Raw genomic sequence first — 12,320 nt, 5'->3', positions numbered from 1 at the left:
GGGGATGGTGAGAAGGTTTTGAGTCCCAGACCTCAGTACTCTCTGGGGAACGTGTGGGGAGAGACGGTCCTTCAGGTAGGCAGGTCCCAGGCCATATAGGGCTTCAAAGGTAATGACCAGCACCTTGTACCGGACTCGGTATGTTATTGGAAGCCAGTGCAGAGCCCGAAGGCCCGGCCGGATGTGCCCCCACCTTGGGAGGCCCAATAACAGCCGGGCCGCGGCGTTCTGCACCAGCTGCAATTTCCGGGTCCGGCACAGGGGCAGCCCCATGTAGAGGGCATTAATGTCTAAGATCAGCTTGGAAACCTGAGCATTGGCACAGCCTCAGAAAGTTCAGTAAGCCCAATCCAACCTCCATTCTGCTAAGGTTGCCCTGTGCCCACATGTAGCAGCACTCCCTGTCCCCTGCTGGTGCTCAGTGGATTGTGGCAACGTCACTTCTGGGTTCTCAGCTGGAAGTGGCATGGCAGTGCCTGTGATGCTGTTTTAATGTCTCCATCCTCCCTCCCCCGCAAAAAAGTTCCTACTGCATCCTAAAGCTGTACAAAACAGAATAACCAAATGACTGTAACAGTGTCAAAAATAACGCCCCCCCCCCAATAAAGAATAAAGACATCTCACTGGAATCAATTTAGAATCAAGTCAAAACATACAAATCCATTCACAGGATCACAATTCATCAAGGTTCAGTTCAGCAAGTTTCACAAATATCCAGGTTCATCTCTCAGGTTCCCAGTTCATGAAAGTACAGTTCATGAAAGTACAAGAGAGCCAGTTTGGTGTAGTGGTTAAGTGTGCGGATTCTTTATCTGGGAGAACCAGGTTTGATTCCCCACCTACTGGAATGACCTTGGGTCAGTCATAACTCTGTCAGAAGCTGTTCTGCTCAAGGGCAGGGTCTGTCAGAGCTCTCTCAGCCCCACCTACCTCACAGGGTGTCTGTTGTGGGGAGGGGAAGGGAAAGGAAATTGTAAGCCACTCTGAGACTCCTTCAGGTAATGAGGGTGGGGTATAAATCTAATCTCCTCCTCCTCTTCTTCTACTTCTTCTTAAGATCACATGAGAAATCCTAAGTACAATATCTCATTCCGGTCACCTTCATGGGTGAATCCACTTGAATGCAGTAGACAATTAATGACAAACAATACTATGCAGAGTTCTGTGTAACCAATCCACAGGCAATACCATTAATTTTGTATGGGGACCATTGCAATAATTTAAAGCATGACTAAAGCACTATTTTACACCGTGGTATATCCTGAAGCTGGGCTGGTGAGCCTAACTCTGGCTATAGATCAGAATCCTGCTTGAGTCCAGGACTGCTCACTTACCTTCTAGGTTAGCCTGCATCTTGCTAGGGGGTAGGCAATTACAGGAACCAACCAGCAGCAACTGTTTGTCTTTATTTCTCAGCAACTTGAACATGACCTCTTGCAGCGAAAGGGCGAGTGTTCGCATGTGGTTGAATGCTGCTCTCTCGCGACTGTACTCTCCCCTAGTTTCTGTGTCTGGTGATGCTGCCGCTTCCAGTTTAAAAGGCACATTGTTAACAAGGCATGTGTGTGTGTGTGGGGGGGGACATGGTTACTTTTTGACATAATGGCTCAGTTTAGATATGTGGAACCATGATTTATCTTAGTCTGTGAACCCAGCATTTTGGTCACAGATGATTGCTCAAGTCCCAAGTTGCTTTTACAATGGGTGCTTTCATTTTAGCCTGAGAGGACATCTTTAGCCTGAGAGAACCTCACCAGGGAGCAAGTCAGGGTGAAATCATGCAAAACCATAGTTAAGAGTTTGGTTGGTTAACCATCTTTCAGATGGCTTCAGATCCTTGTTTGATGGACTCTATCTTGCCATAGTTAAGGAGTGGATGCAATCAGAAAATCTTACTAGCCACATGAACCCGAACGAAGGTGCCTTATACTATGTTAGACCATTGGTCCATCAAGGTGAGTAATTTCTGCTTTTGACTGTAGCTTCCCAGGATCTCAGGCTGAGGTCTTTCTCATCACCTGCTACCTGCACCTTTTAAGTGGAGATGCCAGTGTGGTACCTTATGTATTCAAAGTCGTACCTTCTGTATGCAAAGCAGATTCTTTGCCATTGAGTCATGCTATGGTTTTCCATCCCGTCCCAACTGATCCTTTACACTGAAATGTACATTCTCTGCATCTTTTCTAGCAACTTAACTGTTTATGGTTGTCAAGCTGCCTAGATCGGTTTGCACCTCTGCATGCTCTGCCTACCATGGAAGTCGCGGTCTATTTTTTTTTTTCTCTCCCTATCCCCCGCATCCATAAAAAAAAAAACCTTGTTTTTAAAACTTCAAAGCTACTAAAAAGAATGCATCTCAGGGTTCTTGCAGCACTGCATGCCAGGCACACGGTACCCGCACCGCCAGTTGAACTGCAGCCAAACTTTCCTGATGGGGGATAAAGTTGTTTTTGCACTTTAGCTGCCATGAGTCCTCAGAAATAAGGCAGGATGTACGTATTTTAAATAAACAAATGTGTACATTTATGAGGATTGTAAGGAGGCAAACTTGGAGTGATTTGTGTTGGAAAAGTAGGTCATTTTAGTGACCTGACTGTGACACTAGAGGAGATATGCCACCTTCTCTGGCAATTGAGAAGATCGAGTTTCCTAATTACACAGGTGCAAAGCAGTTGCAAGACACAACACAAGAAATAAATGAAATCTATCTACTGAAGCACAACAGAATCTTGACCCTAGAACACAAGAAGCAACCTTGCAGGTGCCAAGTTTGCTAGCCAGGTGTTCAAGCCAATCGCTAAAGGGCAACATGGAGAGTTTGACTCATATATGAGAAGAATTCCATCAAAGTTGGTTTGGCTAGTGATCATGTCTGTGTCAACACATCCTTTATTCTATCTATAAGCTCTAGTTCGAGTTTAATTTAATTTTTTTTAATGTATATCCCGCCATATCCTGCAAGCGGGCTCAGGGTGGCTTACTGCAGCAGTTTTCAAAACAACAAGATTCTAGAAACTAAAGGATGCAACATATATGGTCCCCTTCAGGACTGAATTCAGGGTGGGCCATCAGTCTCAGGGTTTGGTTGGGAGGCAAGTAACCCAAATGAAGCTAATCAAGTCTGAGAATGCTCCATGTCTTATTGGGACCACCTGATGTAAGATGTCTCAAGCTCAAGAGAGCCAGTTTGGTGTAGTGGTTAAGCACGCGGACCCATATCTGGGAGAAATGAGTTTGATTTCCCATCCCTGCATATGCAACTGCTGAAGTGACCCTGGGTCAGTCATAACTCTCTCAGAGCTGTTCTGCTTTTTTTTTTTTAAATCAGAATAATTTTATTTCAGAAAAGTGTTACATTCTCAATAAAACTTTGTTGGTCTTAAAGGTGCTACTGGACTCCAACTTTGTTCTGTTGCTTCAGACCGACTTGGTTGGCCACCTGGATCTGCTCAAAAGCAGTTCTTGGAAATCTCTCTGAGCCCCACCTATCTCACAGGTTATCTGTTGTGGGGAGGAGAAGCGAAAGGAGATTGTAAGCAGCTCTGAGACTCCTTCCAGTAGTAAAGGGTGGAATATAAATACACTCTTCTTCTTCTTCTTGTATCACTTGAGCATCAATGCAATCCTAAACAGAACTACACATTACATCCTTAAACTTACTTCAGTGGATTTAGAAAGGTGTAGCTTTGCATAGGATTGAAGATAAAATGTTCCACCTTGAAAGAAAAGTGTGGAAACATGTAAAGATTATGGATGAACCATGAGTGTGATTTTAGTGAAGACAACCTTTTTTGTGGCAGAAATAAAACTGTCTCGTGAACTGAATCATATATGTTGAGCATGATGGTTTCCTTCATCCTCTCTCTCTCTCTCTCTCTCATTTTAGTTGAAATGAATTGTCATGTATACCAAAGTTTGTAGAAACAGTCTCCACAAGGTGCCAGTTTCAGGGCACCTCTTAGCCTTCTTTTATTTGCTTTTCCCACTAAATATTCATCAGTAACATTTAAGACAAAGGAAGGAGATAATTACAAGGGGAGAGGGTTTTTTTCGAGATATTAAAGGTTAACAGAATTCTTGGCATTTGTGCCTTGTCAATTTCCATGTAATTATGCTCAATTCCCAGAATTCAGAGGCAACTCCACCTGTTAACGTGCAACGATGGATGGTACCCTGGGAATTTAATTTATGAGATCATTTTTCAAAATTTTCAGATTCAAGCCAAGCATCTCCCTTAATAGCACTGTTCTTATTAATATTATTCTTGGATGGAGAACGCTGTGGGGGTCAGCATGACGGGCAACCAAATCAAAAATGGATTCGTTAATAGAGTAGCAAGGCTTACTGTAGTTACTTAAGAACGAATATTTTGGCTAACCCCGTGTCCTGTGGAATTGAATGATTCTTCATCTTGAAAGATGAACATCTAAAGGTCTTGACAGCTGATATAGAGAAATATCTCACTCTGGATTCCGGCAGCCATATTTCTCTGGTGGTTGGCTGTAAATTATTATTTAAAGTGGTCACTTAGAATATCCATCATACATTGGCCTCCTTGGTGGCAGTTTTTTTAATAGGGAAACACACACACATAAGTCTTCTATGATGAACATCTGCTCCAGCTGTCTCTACATATAATACCAGTGTGGTGTAGTGGTTAGAGTGCTGGACAGAGCAGGAAAACTTGAGTTCAAATACAGCCACCAAGTTCACTGGATGAACTTCAGCCAGTGACTTTTTCTCTGCCTAGCCTACCTCATAGGGTTATTCTGAGCACAAAATTTGGGCGGGAAATCATATAGACTGCCCTAAGGTCTGTAAAAGAAGAATGGGAGATGGATGGAAATGAAGGGATTTACCAGAGATTTTCTGGTACATTCCCTGATAAATCCCTATTTTGTCCTTTTTTTTTTTCTTTCCTATTTGTGGACATCTAAGTAAAATTCTGCTAGGTCAAGTAGCAAGAATTCTCCTTTTTCATGGTATGGTTCCTATTCTTACGTCTCTACAAATTCAGTCTGGTGGCAGTGTGTCTAAACTTTACTGGATAAACATGCATTTATTCAAAGCATGTATTTATTTGTAGCACGGTCTGCCATATTGCTGTGTTGATCACTAATGTATTGTGGGACGATTATTTTTGTAGGATGATTATTTTAATGCATCCCTTGAATTAAAATATTAAAATTAATAGGACAGATTAAGTGAACATACTAGACAGCATAGAACTTTCAGCTTTGCGTTGTGAGATGGAAGGTTTGTCCAGTGATCTTCAGAACACCAATGGATTATTATATGATTTTCATTTGTGAAATATTGAAGGATATGCTCTAACCTTGGAGATCTTGGAAAGGCAGGAAGAGGGAGATGAGTGGACCCAGAAGTCTGAAATGGAAGTCTGTCGATACTGACCTGCAGGACTTTGTTTTGTAGCAGAAACTCCTTTGCATATTAGGCTACACCCCCCTCTCCGATGTAGCCAATCCTCCGAGAGCTTACATGGTTCTTCTTACAGGGCCTACTGTAAACTCTTGGAGGACTGGCTACATCGGGGGTATAGCCTAATATGCAAAGCAGTTCCTGCTACAAAAAAAGCCCTGGGTTAGCCCAGGCCAGCCCAATCTCATCAAATCTCAGAAATTGTGATTTGAGATTTTGAGAGGGCCATCCTATGGCAGATGCTCTGGAAACTTTCATGGGGAAATCTCTCTTTGCCCTCCTGCTACCATCCCTTGCCATCTTGAGAAACCTTTTGGGAATAATGGGAAGGATTTTGGACTCAGAAAGGTTGTTCAATCAGCAAGTAAAGATGATAGATCAGGGCTAGAGAACCTGGCCCTCGAGGTCACTTGGTATGGCCCTCAGGGATTGCTGGACTGAACTGAGCCATGTGGCAGCCTTCCTGGGGCCTGGCTGGCCAGTGAGGATCATGGGTCTCAGCCGCGCTGTGCAGCAGCCTCCTCAGGGCCAGGCAAGGATCACAGGGCCCAGATGTACTGTGCAGCAGCCTCCCTGGGGCCTGGCTGGCCGGCCAGAATTGCTGCAGGGTCTGGAAAAGTTACTGTCACAGTTCAGTTTGCACTTGATTATCCCAGATGGTGTGGCCTAATATGCTAACGAGTGTGTGACCTAATATGCTAATATTAGGGGATGTGGTCTAATATGCTACTGAGTTTCTGCTAGGCTTTTTCTACAAAAAATCCCTGGACCGAGGCATTTGCCTAGGGTGACGGGGCTGGGTGTGTGTTCAAATAGAAAAACAATTATTTGCATTAATTTTGCTGGCCTGAATCATTCTCCCTCAGTGGAGCACTGCTTTTTAAGTTGATAACTTTTTATGGCCCACGAATGATGTTATAAATATCCATATGGCCCTTGGCAGAAAAAAGAGCCCCCACTCCTGTGATAGATCAAGATGGGTAGCCGTGTTTGTCTGTCTGTAGCAGTAGAAAAGATCAAGAGTCCAGGAGTGCATGAAAGGCTAACAACATTTATGACAGGGGATGAACTTTCATTAGTCACTGCTCACTTCTTCAGACTCACAAAAGCTCATACCCTGCCACAAATTTTATTACTTTTTAAGGTGCTACTGGACTCTTACTCTTCTCTACAGATACAATTGGTACAGCTTTTCCTAGACCGTCTCACTCCAGGCTGTAGGAGAAGCTGTGCGTTTTAACTCTCCACATACACCTAAAAAAGAGAAGCATGTTTGAATCCTTCTCTCTGCACGGTGAACATATGAACATATGAAGCTGCCTTATACTGAATCAGACCCCTGGTCCATCAAAGTCAGTATTGTCTTCTCAGACTGTCAGCGGCTCTCCAGGGTCTCAAGCTGAGGCTTTTCACACCTATTTGCCTGGAGCCTTTTTTTGGAGATGCCAGGGATTGAACCTGGGACCTTCTGCTTCCGAAGCAGATGCTCTACCACTGAGCCACTGTTCCTCCATGATTTTTTTTTTTTCCCACAGGAGGACATTCAAACATGTAACCTTTCTGCAAAAGACTGAAGTGGTATAGCCCTGGGCGGGGAATTCTCTTGATTTTTTTTTCTGAATGTATAAAGTAGCCCTTATAAGACTGGTGGGGCCAATTAAATCCTTTTCTGTACTTTGGATCCTGGAGACACCTCTGCACAGCAAGGCTTACCAGATGGGCATGATCAAGTGACTGTTTCTCTGCTGCCGCAAGCTCATATCTTCATTAAACCACAAAGAGGTTTGATAGGAGCCTGACACACTGATTTTGGGGGGTCTTCTTTGGGTCCCCTACATAATCTGTGTGTCAGATTTGCACCTGATTCTGTCCCATGGGACAAAGAGCAGCTTTTCAACAAGAGTCTTCCATCTTTTGCATACAGACGAGATGTTGGGGAGTGGGGTGGGGAGGGAGGAATGTTCAGACTTAGAGGATACCCCATGCTATTTCATGCTGGGAAGGTGGGTCAAAAGGAACATTAGGGAAGAAAAAAATGCAAAAAAAAAGTAGAAGATATTGGAATTATATCCCACCCTATGAATCTCAGAGTGGTCACAATCTCCTTTACCTTCCCCCCCCCCACCCACAACAGACACCCTGTGAGGTAGGTGGGGTGGCTCTGCACATGCGCTCATTTTGTAGCAGCAAGGGACTTCTAAGGCAAGTGAAAAGCAGAGGAGGTTTGCCATTGCTTTCCTCTACAGAGGCGTTCCAGGTGGTCTCCCATCCAAGTACCAATCCTGCTCTTCTGAGATTTGACAAGATCAGATTTTTATTAGAGCAGCCAAATTGACCCAAAAAATACTGCAAGCTTTCAAGCGCACTGGAACCCATCGTCAGTCTGGCTGTTACAGGAGGACCCTGAGCCTTATCAGTGTCCCATGGATCAGCCTAAGGGATGAGCCACAAAAGGAGCCCAGTGAAAGCATCATGTAAGACTGTGGTTTATTTTAATAATTATTTGTTTTCCAAACCAGGATTTGGCTTACAGAGTTTCACAAATCCTGGTTTGTCCTGACGAATGATGGTAGGAGAATATAAAAGAGCTGCATCAGTCATTACAAGAGCTAGCATGGAGGCATGTTAATGTCAGGGCCTCTGCTTTGTAGCTTGGGTGGGTAAGACTGGGAACTACCCAGGATCAAGCCACAATGGTTGCATTTGTGCACTGGACAAAACCATAGTCCAAAACAAACTGTAATCAGTAAACCAGCCGGCTTGGAGTTGGGCTATGGGTCAGTGGTAGGGCATGCAGAAGATCCCAGATTCAATCCTGGACATCTTCAGATAAACGCTCTGGTTACAAGTTATGTGCTAGATCTCTGCACAAGACCCTGGAGAGCACCTGATTTGTCTGAGTGGACAATACTGACTTTGATGGTCAAGGGGTCTGGCACAAGGCAGTATAAGGCAGCTTCAGTATAAGGCAGCTTCATGAGTTCATGTGTTTGACGGTCTTTTAACCATAGTTAGTGGAGGAGCCAGCATTCAGACATCCGCACTAACCATATTTAGTTCAATGAAGCCATTGGTTTGCACAGTGTCTGAACTGTGACAGTCTGTTGCAATGATGGGGAGCTGGCTGGTCTTCTACTTTGGCTATTAGCCACAAAGTGTATATGGAACACTCTCTCTGGGGCAGTGATGTTTTATATTCTTGGTACCTGAGGGACACAGTGGGAGGGCTTCTGGAGTTCTGGCCCTGCTGGTGGAACTCCTGATGGCACCTGGGTTTTGGCTACTGTGTGACAGAGTGCCGGACTGGATGGGCCTTTGGCCTGATCCAACATGGCTTCTCTTATGTTAGGGCTCCAGACCCAACCAAAGGGCTGCTGTGGCAGGTCTTGTTCTTCCCCAAGAACAGCTTGACTTTTACAAAGCCAGCAGATTAAAAGGACTCTGGTTCTCACCTTGTGTGCAATTTTATACAGAGAACCGAATGCAAAGGAGATTTGAAACACTTCGCCTGTCTATTTCAAGTCTGAACCAAACATTTCTCATTCTCCCAAGCGCTTAACGGGGAAGCAGTGGTCTAGCTTTCTACTAGCTTAGTGAAGTCAGTCACTTTTTTTTACCTTTCCACCCCCTTTTTCCAAACCTGTGCTTATTAGAATTCATTCTGGATTGCTTTGTTAAAGCCCCAGGTTAATGCAATATGCATATAAAATACTATTAGATGACTGATGGGGCGGCTTTTTCATCTGACTTCGTCAGCTATCCTTATTCTGATCAAATGCAGACAGGAAAAGTGGTGCCAGAGTGTACAGGGTGATTTTCATTTTTCAAAGTGTTAATGCAACAAAGCCACTTCACAACCAATGCAACATATTTCTATTTTTTTTTTTTTTAAAAAGAGCAATATTGATTTGTACCAAGGACAGCAAAGATCAATTTTGTTTAATAACTTCCCCTGTGCCAGCGTGACTCAGGACATCTGAGCCGCGCAGGTAATATTTTTTTAGTGGGGAGGTGGGGGCGGGGAGAGGAATCTTTGTATGAATATTTAAGGATTAAGCCCCATGCACAGCTGTGGCATTGTGTGCATGATAATTGTGCTGGCCGTGCTGAGCACACCTAAAAGACCCGAGCAGAAATTAAAGGTCCTGATTCTGCCAATGATAAGGAGTGAAAATGAACTTGGCAGAAAAAGCTTTTGTTGCAGGGATGGAGTGATTTGGGGGGAAAACCAGGCAGTAGAATGGAGGTGGAAAGAGAATGGAACAAGGAGAAAACAGGATTAACATTGACAGCACTAACAGGATTACCAACTCTAGGTTGGGAAATTCCTGGAGATTTGAGGGTGAAGCTGGAGGATGGCAGGTTTGGGGAGGTTGTTCATCAGGCATGGGATGCCACAATGTCCACCTTGTTTTGGGGCTCATAGAATTGGACCCCCTGGCCAATCCTTTTGAAAATTGGAGGGTGTTTTGAAGAGAGACATTGGATGCTGTGCTGCAAATTCGCAAAAGCCGCGCAAACGCCAAACTGCTTTTTGGCGGTTTCAGTTTGAGCGGCTTTTGCGCCGGGAGCTTCCGGCTTTTCTGGCTGCTCCGCAGCGTTTAGTGCAAAATCCGCGCAGATCCTGCACGGTGCAGAGGGGGGGCGCGCCGGCGGAAGGTGAGTGCGAAAACGACCAGAGTGTTGGACTGGATGGGCCGTTGGCCTGATCCAACATGGCTTCTCTTATGTTCTTATACCAGCAGATCAATTCTCCATTATACCCTATGAGAATCGATCTCCATAGGGAATAAAGGAGTGCCCAGCAGACATTTCCCTCCCCCCCTGCTTTCTGATGACCCTGAAGCAGGTGGAGGGCCTCCAAACCGGGGGATCTCCTGCCCCCACCTGGGGATTGGCAACCCTGTTCTGGGGGCTCCCCAGGTCCTACCTGGAGGCGGCTAGCCCTACAGCCCACTGCTGCTGACTCCCTGCCCATGTGCTTTTCCTCTGCCTGCTCAGTTGCAAGTCTTTCACCACCTGTGTTTGTGGCTGCATGTGCCTAACACTGCCATTGCTGGCAGCCTGAAATACCAGCCCCCAGCCCCAATTTCTCACTCATGAGGAAATGAGCGATAGGAGGGGGGGAAATGGCTTCACATAGGCAACCAGCAGGAGTTTGTAGGTGGGGACATGGGGGAGGGACGCCAGCAGCACTTGCACCCATGGTGTCTATGCCCAAGTTCTGATGAAAGACTGTAGGTTCCCAACATACAGTCTCTATCCTTTTCTCTTCCCTTTCAGCATTCCAGCAGAACCTGTCTCACCCACAGTGGAAAAGCAGTTGAGGAGGAGAATGCAAAGAGAAAGTCAGACATGTGGGACAGTGTTATGTAAGATTTGGGGGTGGGAAAAGAATTGATTAGGTGCAAAGCTAAACTGGTGCATAATATTAACGGAAGGCCTTGTGCAAAATGTTCTTTCCTTCTTCTTTTAATAGCTTTTTAGGGGAGGGGTGGCTATGTGTTACAACAACAAGGAGGAAAAAATCTTGAAAGCTGGGGGGAGCACTGTCAAGTTTCACCTTGTTTAGTATTGCCGCGATCAACAGCTCTGCTATAAACAGCCGCCATAAGTACGGAGGCAGGTTTCGTGACACTTTCTGACATGCAGGCCTGCTGGAGCTCACCTTTTCCCTCGCTCCGCTTGGCTGCAGAATTTCTCTACCACTCAAATACAACTTGCTAGTTTGTTCCTGCTACTAGTGCCAAACTGAAGTGCCGTTCAAAGAGTTTATTTATTTGATGAAGTTCCCTGGAAACATTATTGGCAATTTTTATCTATCTATCTATCTATCTATCTATCTATCTATCTATCTATCTATCTATCTATCTATCTATCTGTCTGTCTGTCTGTCTGTCTGTCTGTCTGTCTGTCTGTCTGTCTGTCTGTCTGTCTGTCTGTCTGTCCAGCCTCATTTTCTCACCCCTTCCCCTCAATACTTGCTTCTGGGCTCCATTGTTCAAACCCCCTGTGAGAATTTTGCTGAACTCTAAGATTTGACAAACTTTCTAATATTTCCCCGCACAAAAAAATGGGAAAATAACCAAAACATATAACTCCTGTGCAACTGCCACCAAGCAAGCTGTTTTGCAGAAGGAAGCAAGAGAGAGGGAGAAGGAAGCAAATGACAGTAAGTTGCTTGGGGGCCTGATTTGGCCCCTGGGCCGCATGTTTGACACCCCTAAGATAGGCAGTCTTGAAGGCTGACCCTTTTCTCTTTCTCTCCATCTGGTTCCAGAGCATTTTAGGGATGCCAGCCTCTAGGTGGCACCTGGCAATACCCAGGAACTGCAGCTCATCTCCAGAGTACAGAGATAAAAATTCTCCTGGAGCAAATGGATGCTTTGGAGGGTAGACTCTGTGGCCCTGTACCCCCCTGAGATCCCTGCCCTCCCCGTGCTCAGCCCCCAAACCTCCAGGACTTCCCCAACCTGGAGCTGGCATCCCCTACTCCCTACTGTTTGGTGTAGTGGTTAAGTGTGCGGACTCTTATCTGGGAGAACCGGGTTTGATTCCCCACTCCTCCACTAGCAGCTGCTGGAATGGCCTTGGGTCAGCCATAGCTCTCATAGGAGCTGTCCTTGAAAGGGCAACTTCTGTCAGATCTCTCTCAGCCCCACCCACCTCACAGGGTATCTGTTGGGAGGGGGAGTGGAGGCTAGGATATAAATCCAATATCTTCTTCTTTCTGGCAGCCTTGGGGGGGAACTGGCACCCCTAATTCTAATTCTTGCCTGCTGCCCTATAGTAGAAGCTTTAAAACATACTTTGGGATGTTTGTGTCACTCATTTGGATCTGCAGCTGAGTTCAGTGAGCTGGATTTGACCTTTAGGGTCCT

The 12,320-nt window shown here is 45.3% G+C and overlaps 1 protein-coding gene and 1 non-coding gene across 3 annotated transcripts in view; one reads left to right on the top strand and one right to left on the bottom strand.

Moving 5' to 3' along the window:
• The window catches only part of NTM (neurotrimin), a 1,406,997-nt gene that overhangs the window by 782,286 nt on the left and 612,391 nt on the right, over positions 1-12,320 (top strand). The gene's annotated exons all lie outside the window — the stretch shown is intronic.
• On the bottom strand, positions 6,877-6,948 carry TRNAP-CGG (transfer RNA proline (anticodon CGG)). The gene has a single exon. It is a non-coding gene; the product is annotated as a tRNA-Pro (tRNA).

Source organism: Heteronotia binoei, chromosome 12 (assembly GCF_032191835.1).
Source record: "Heteronotia binoei isolate CCM8104 ecotype False Entrance Well chromosome 12, APGP_CSIRO_Hbin_v1, whole genome shotgun sequence".
Lineage (NCBI taxonomy): Eukaryota > Metazoa > Chordata > Lepidosauria > Squamata > Gekkonidae > Heteronotia > Heteronotia binoei.
The sequence above is the reverse complement of the archived record's forward strand: the minus strand, read 5'-3'. Positions and strand labels throughout refer to the sequence as shown.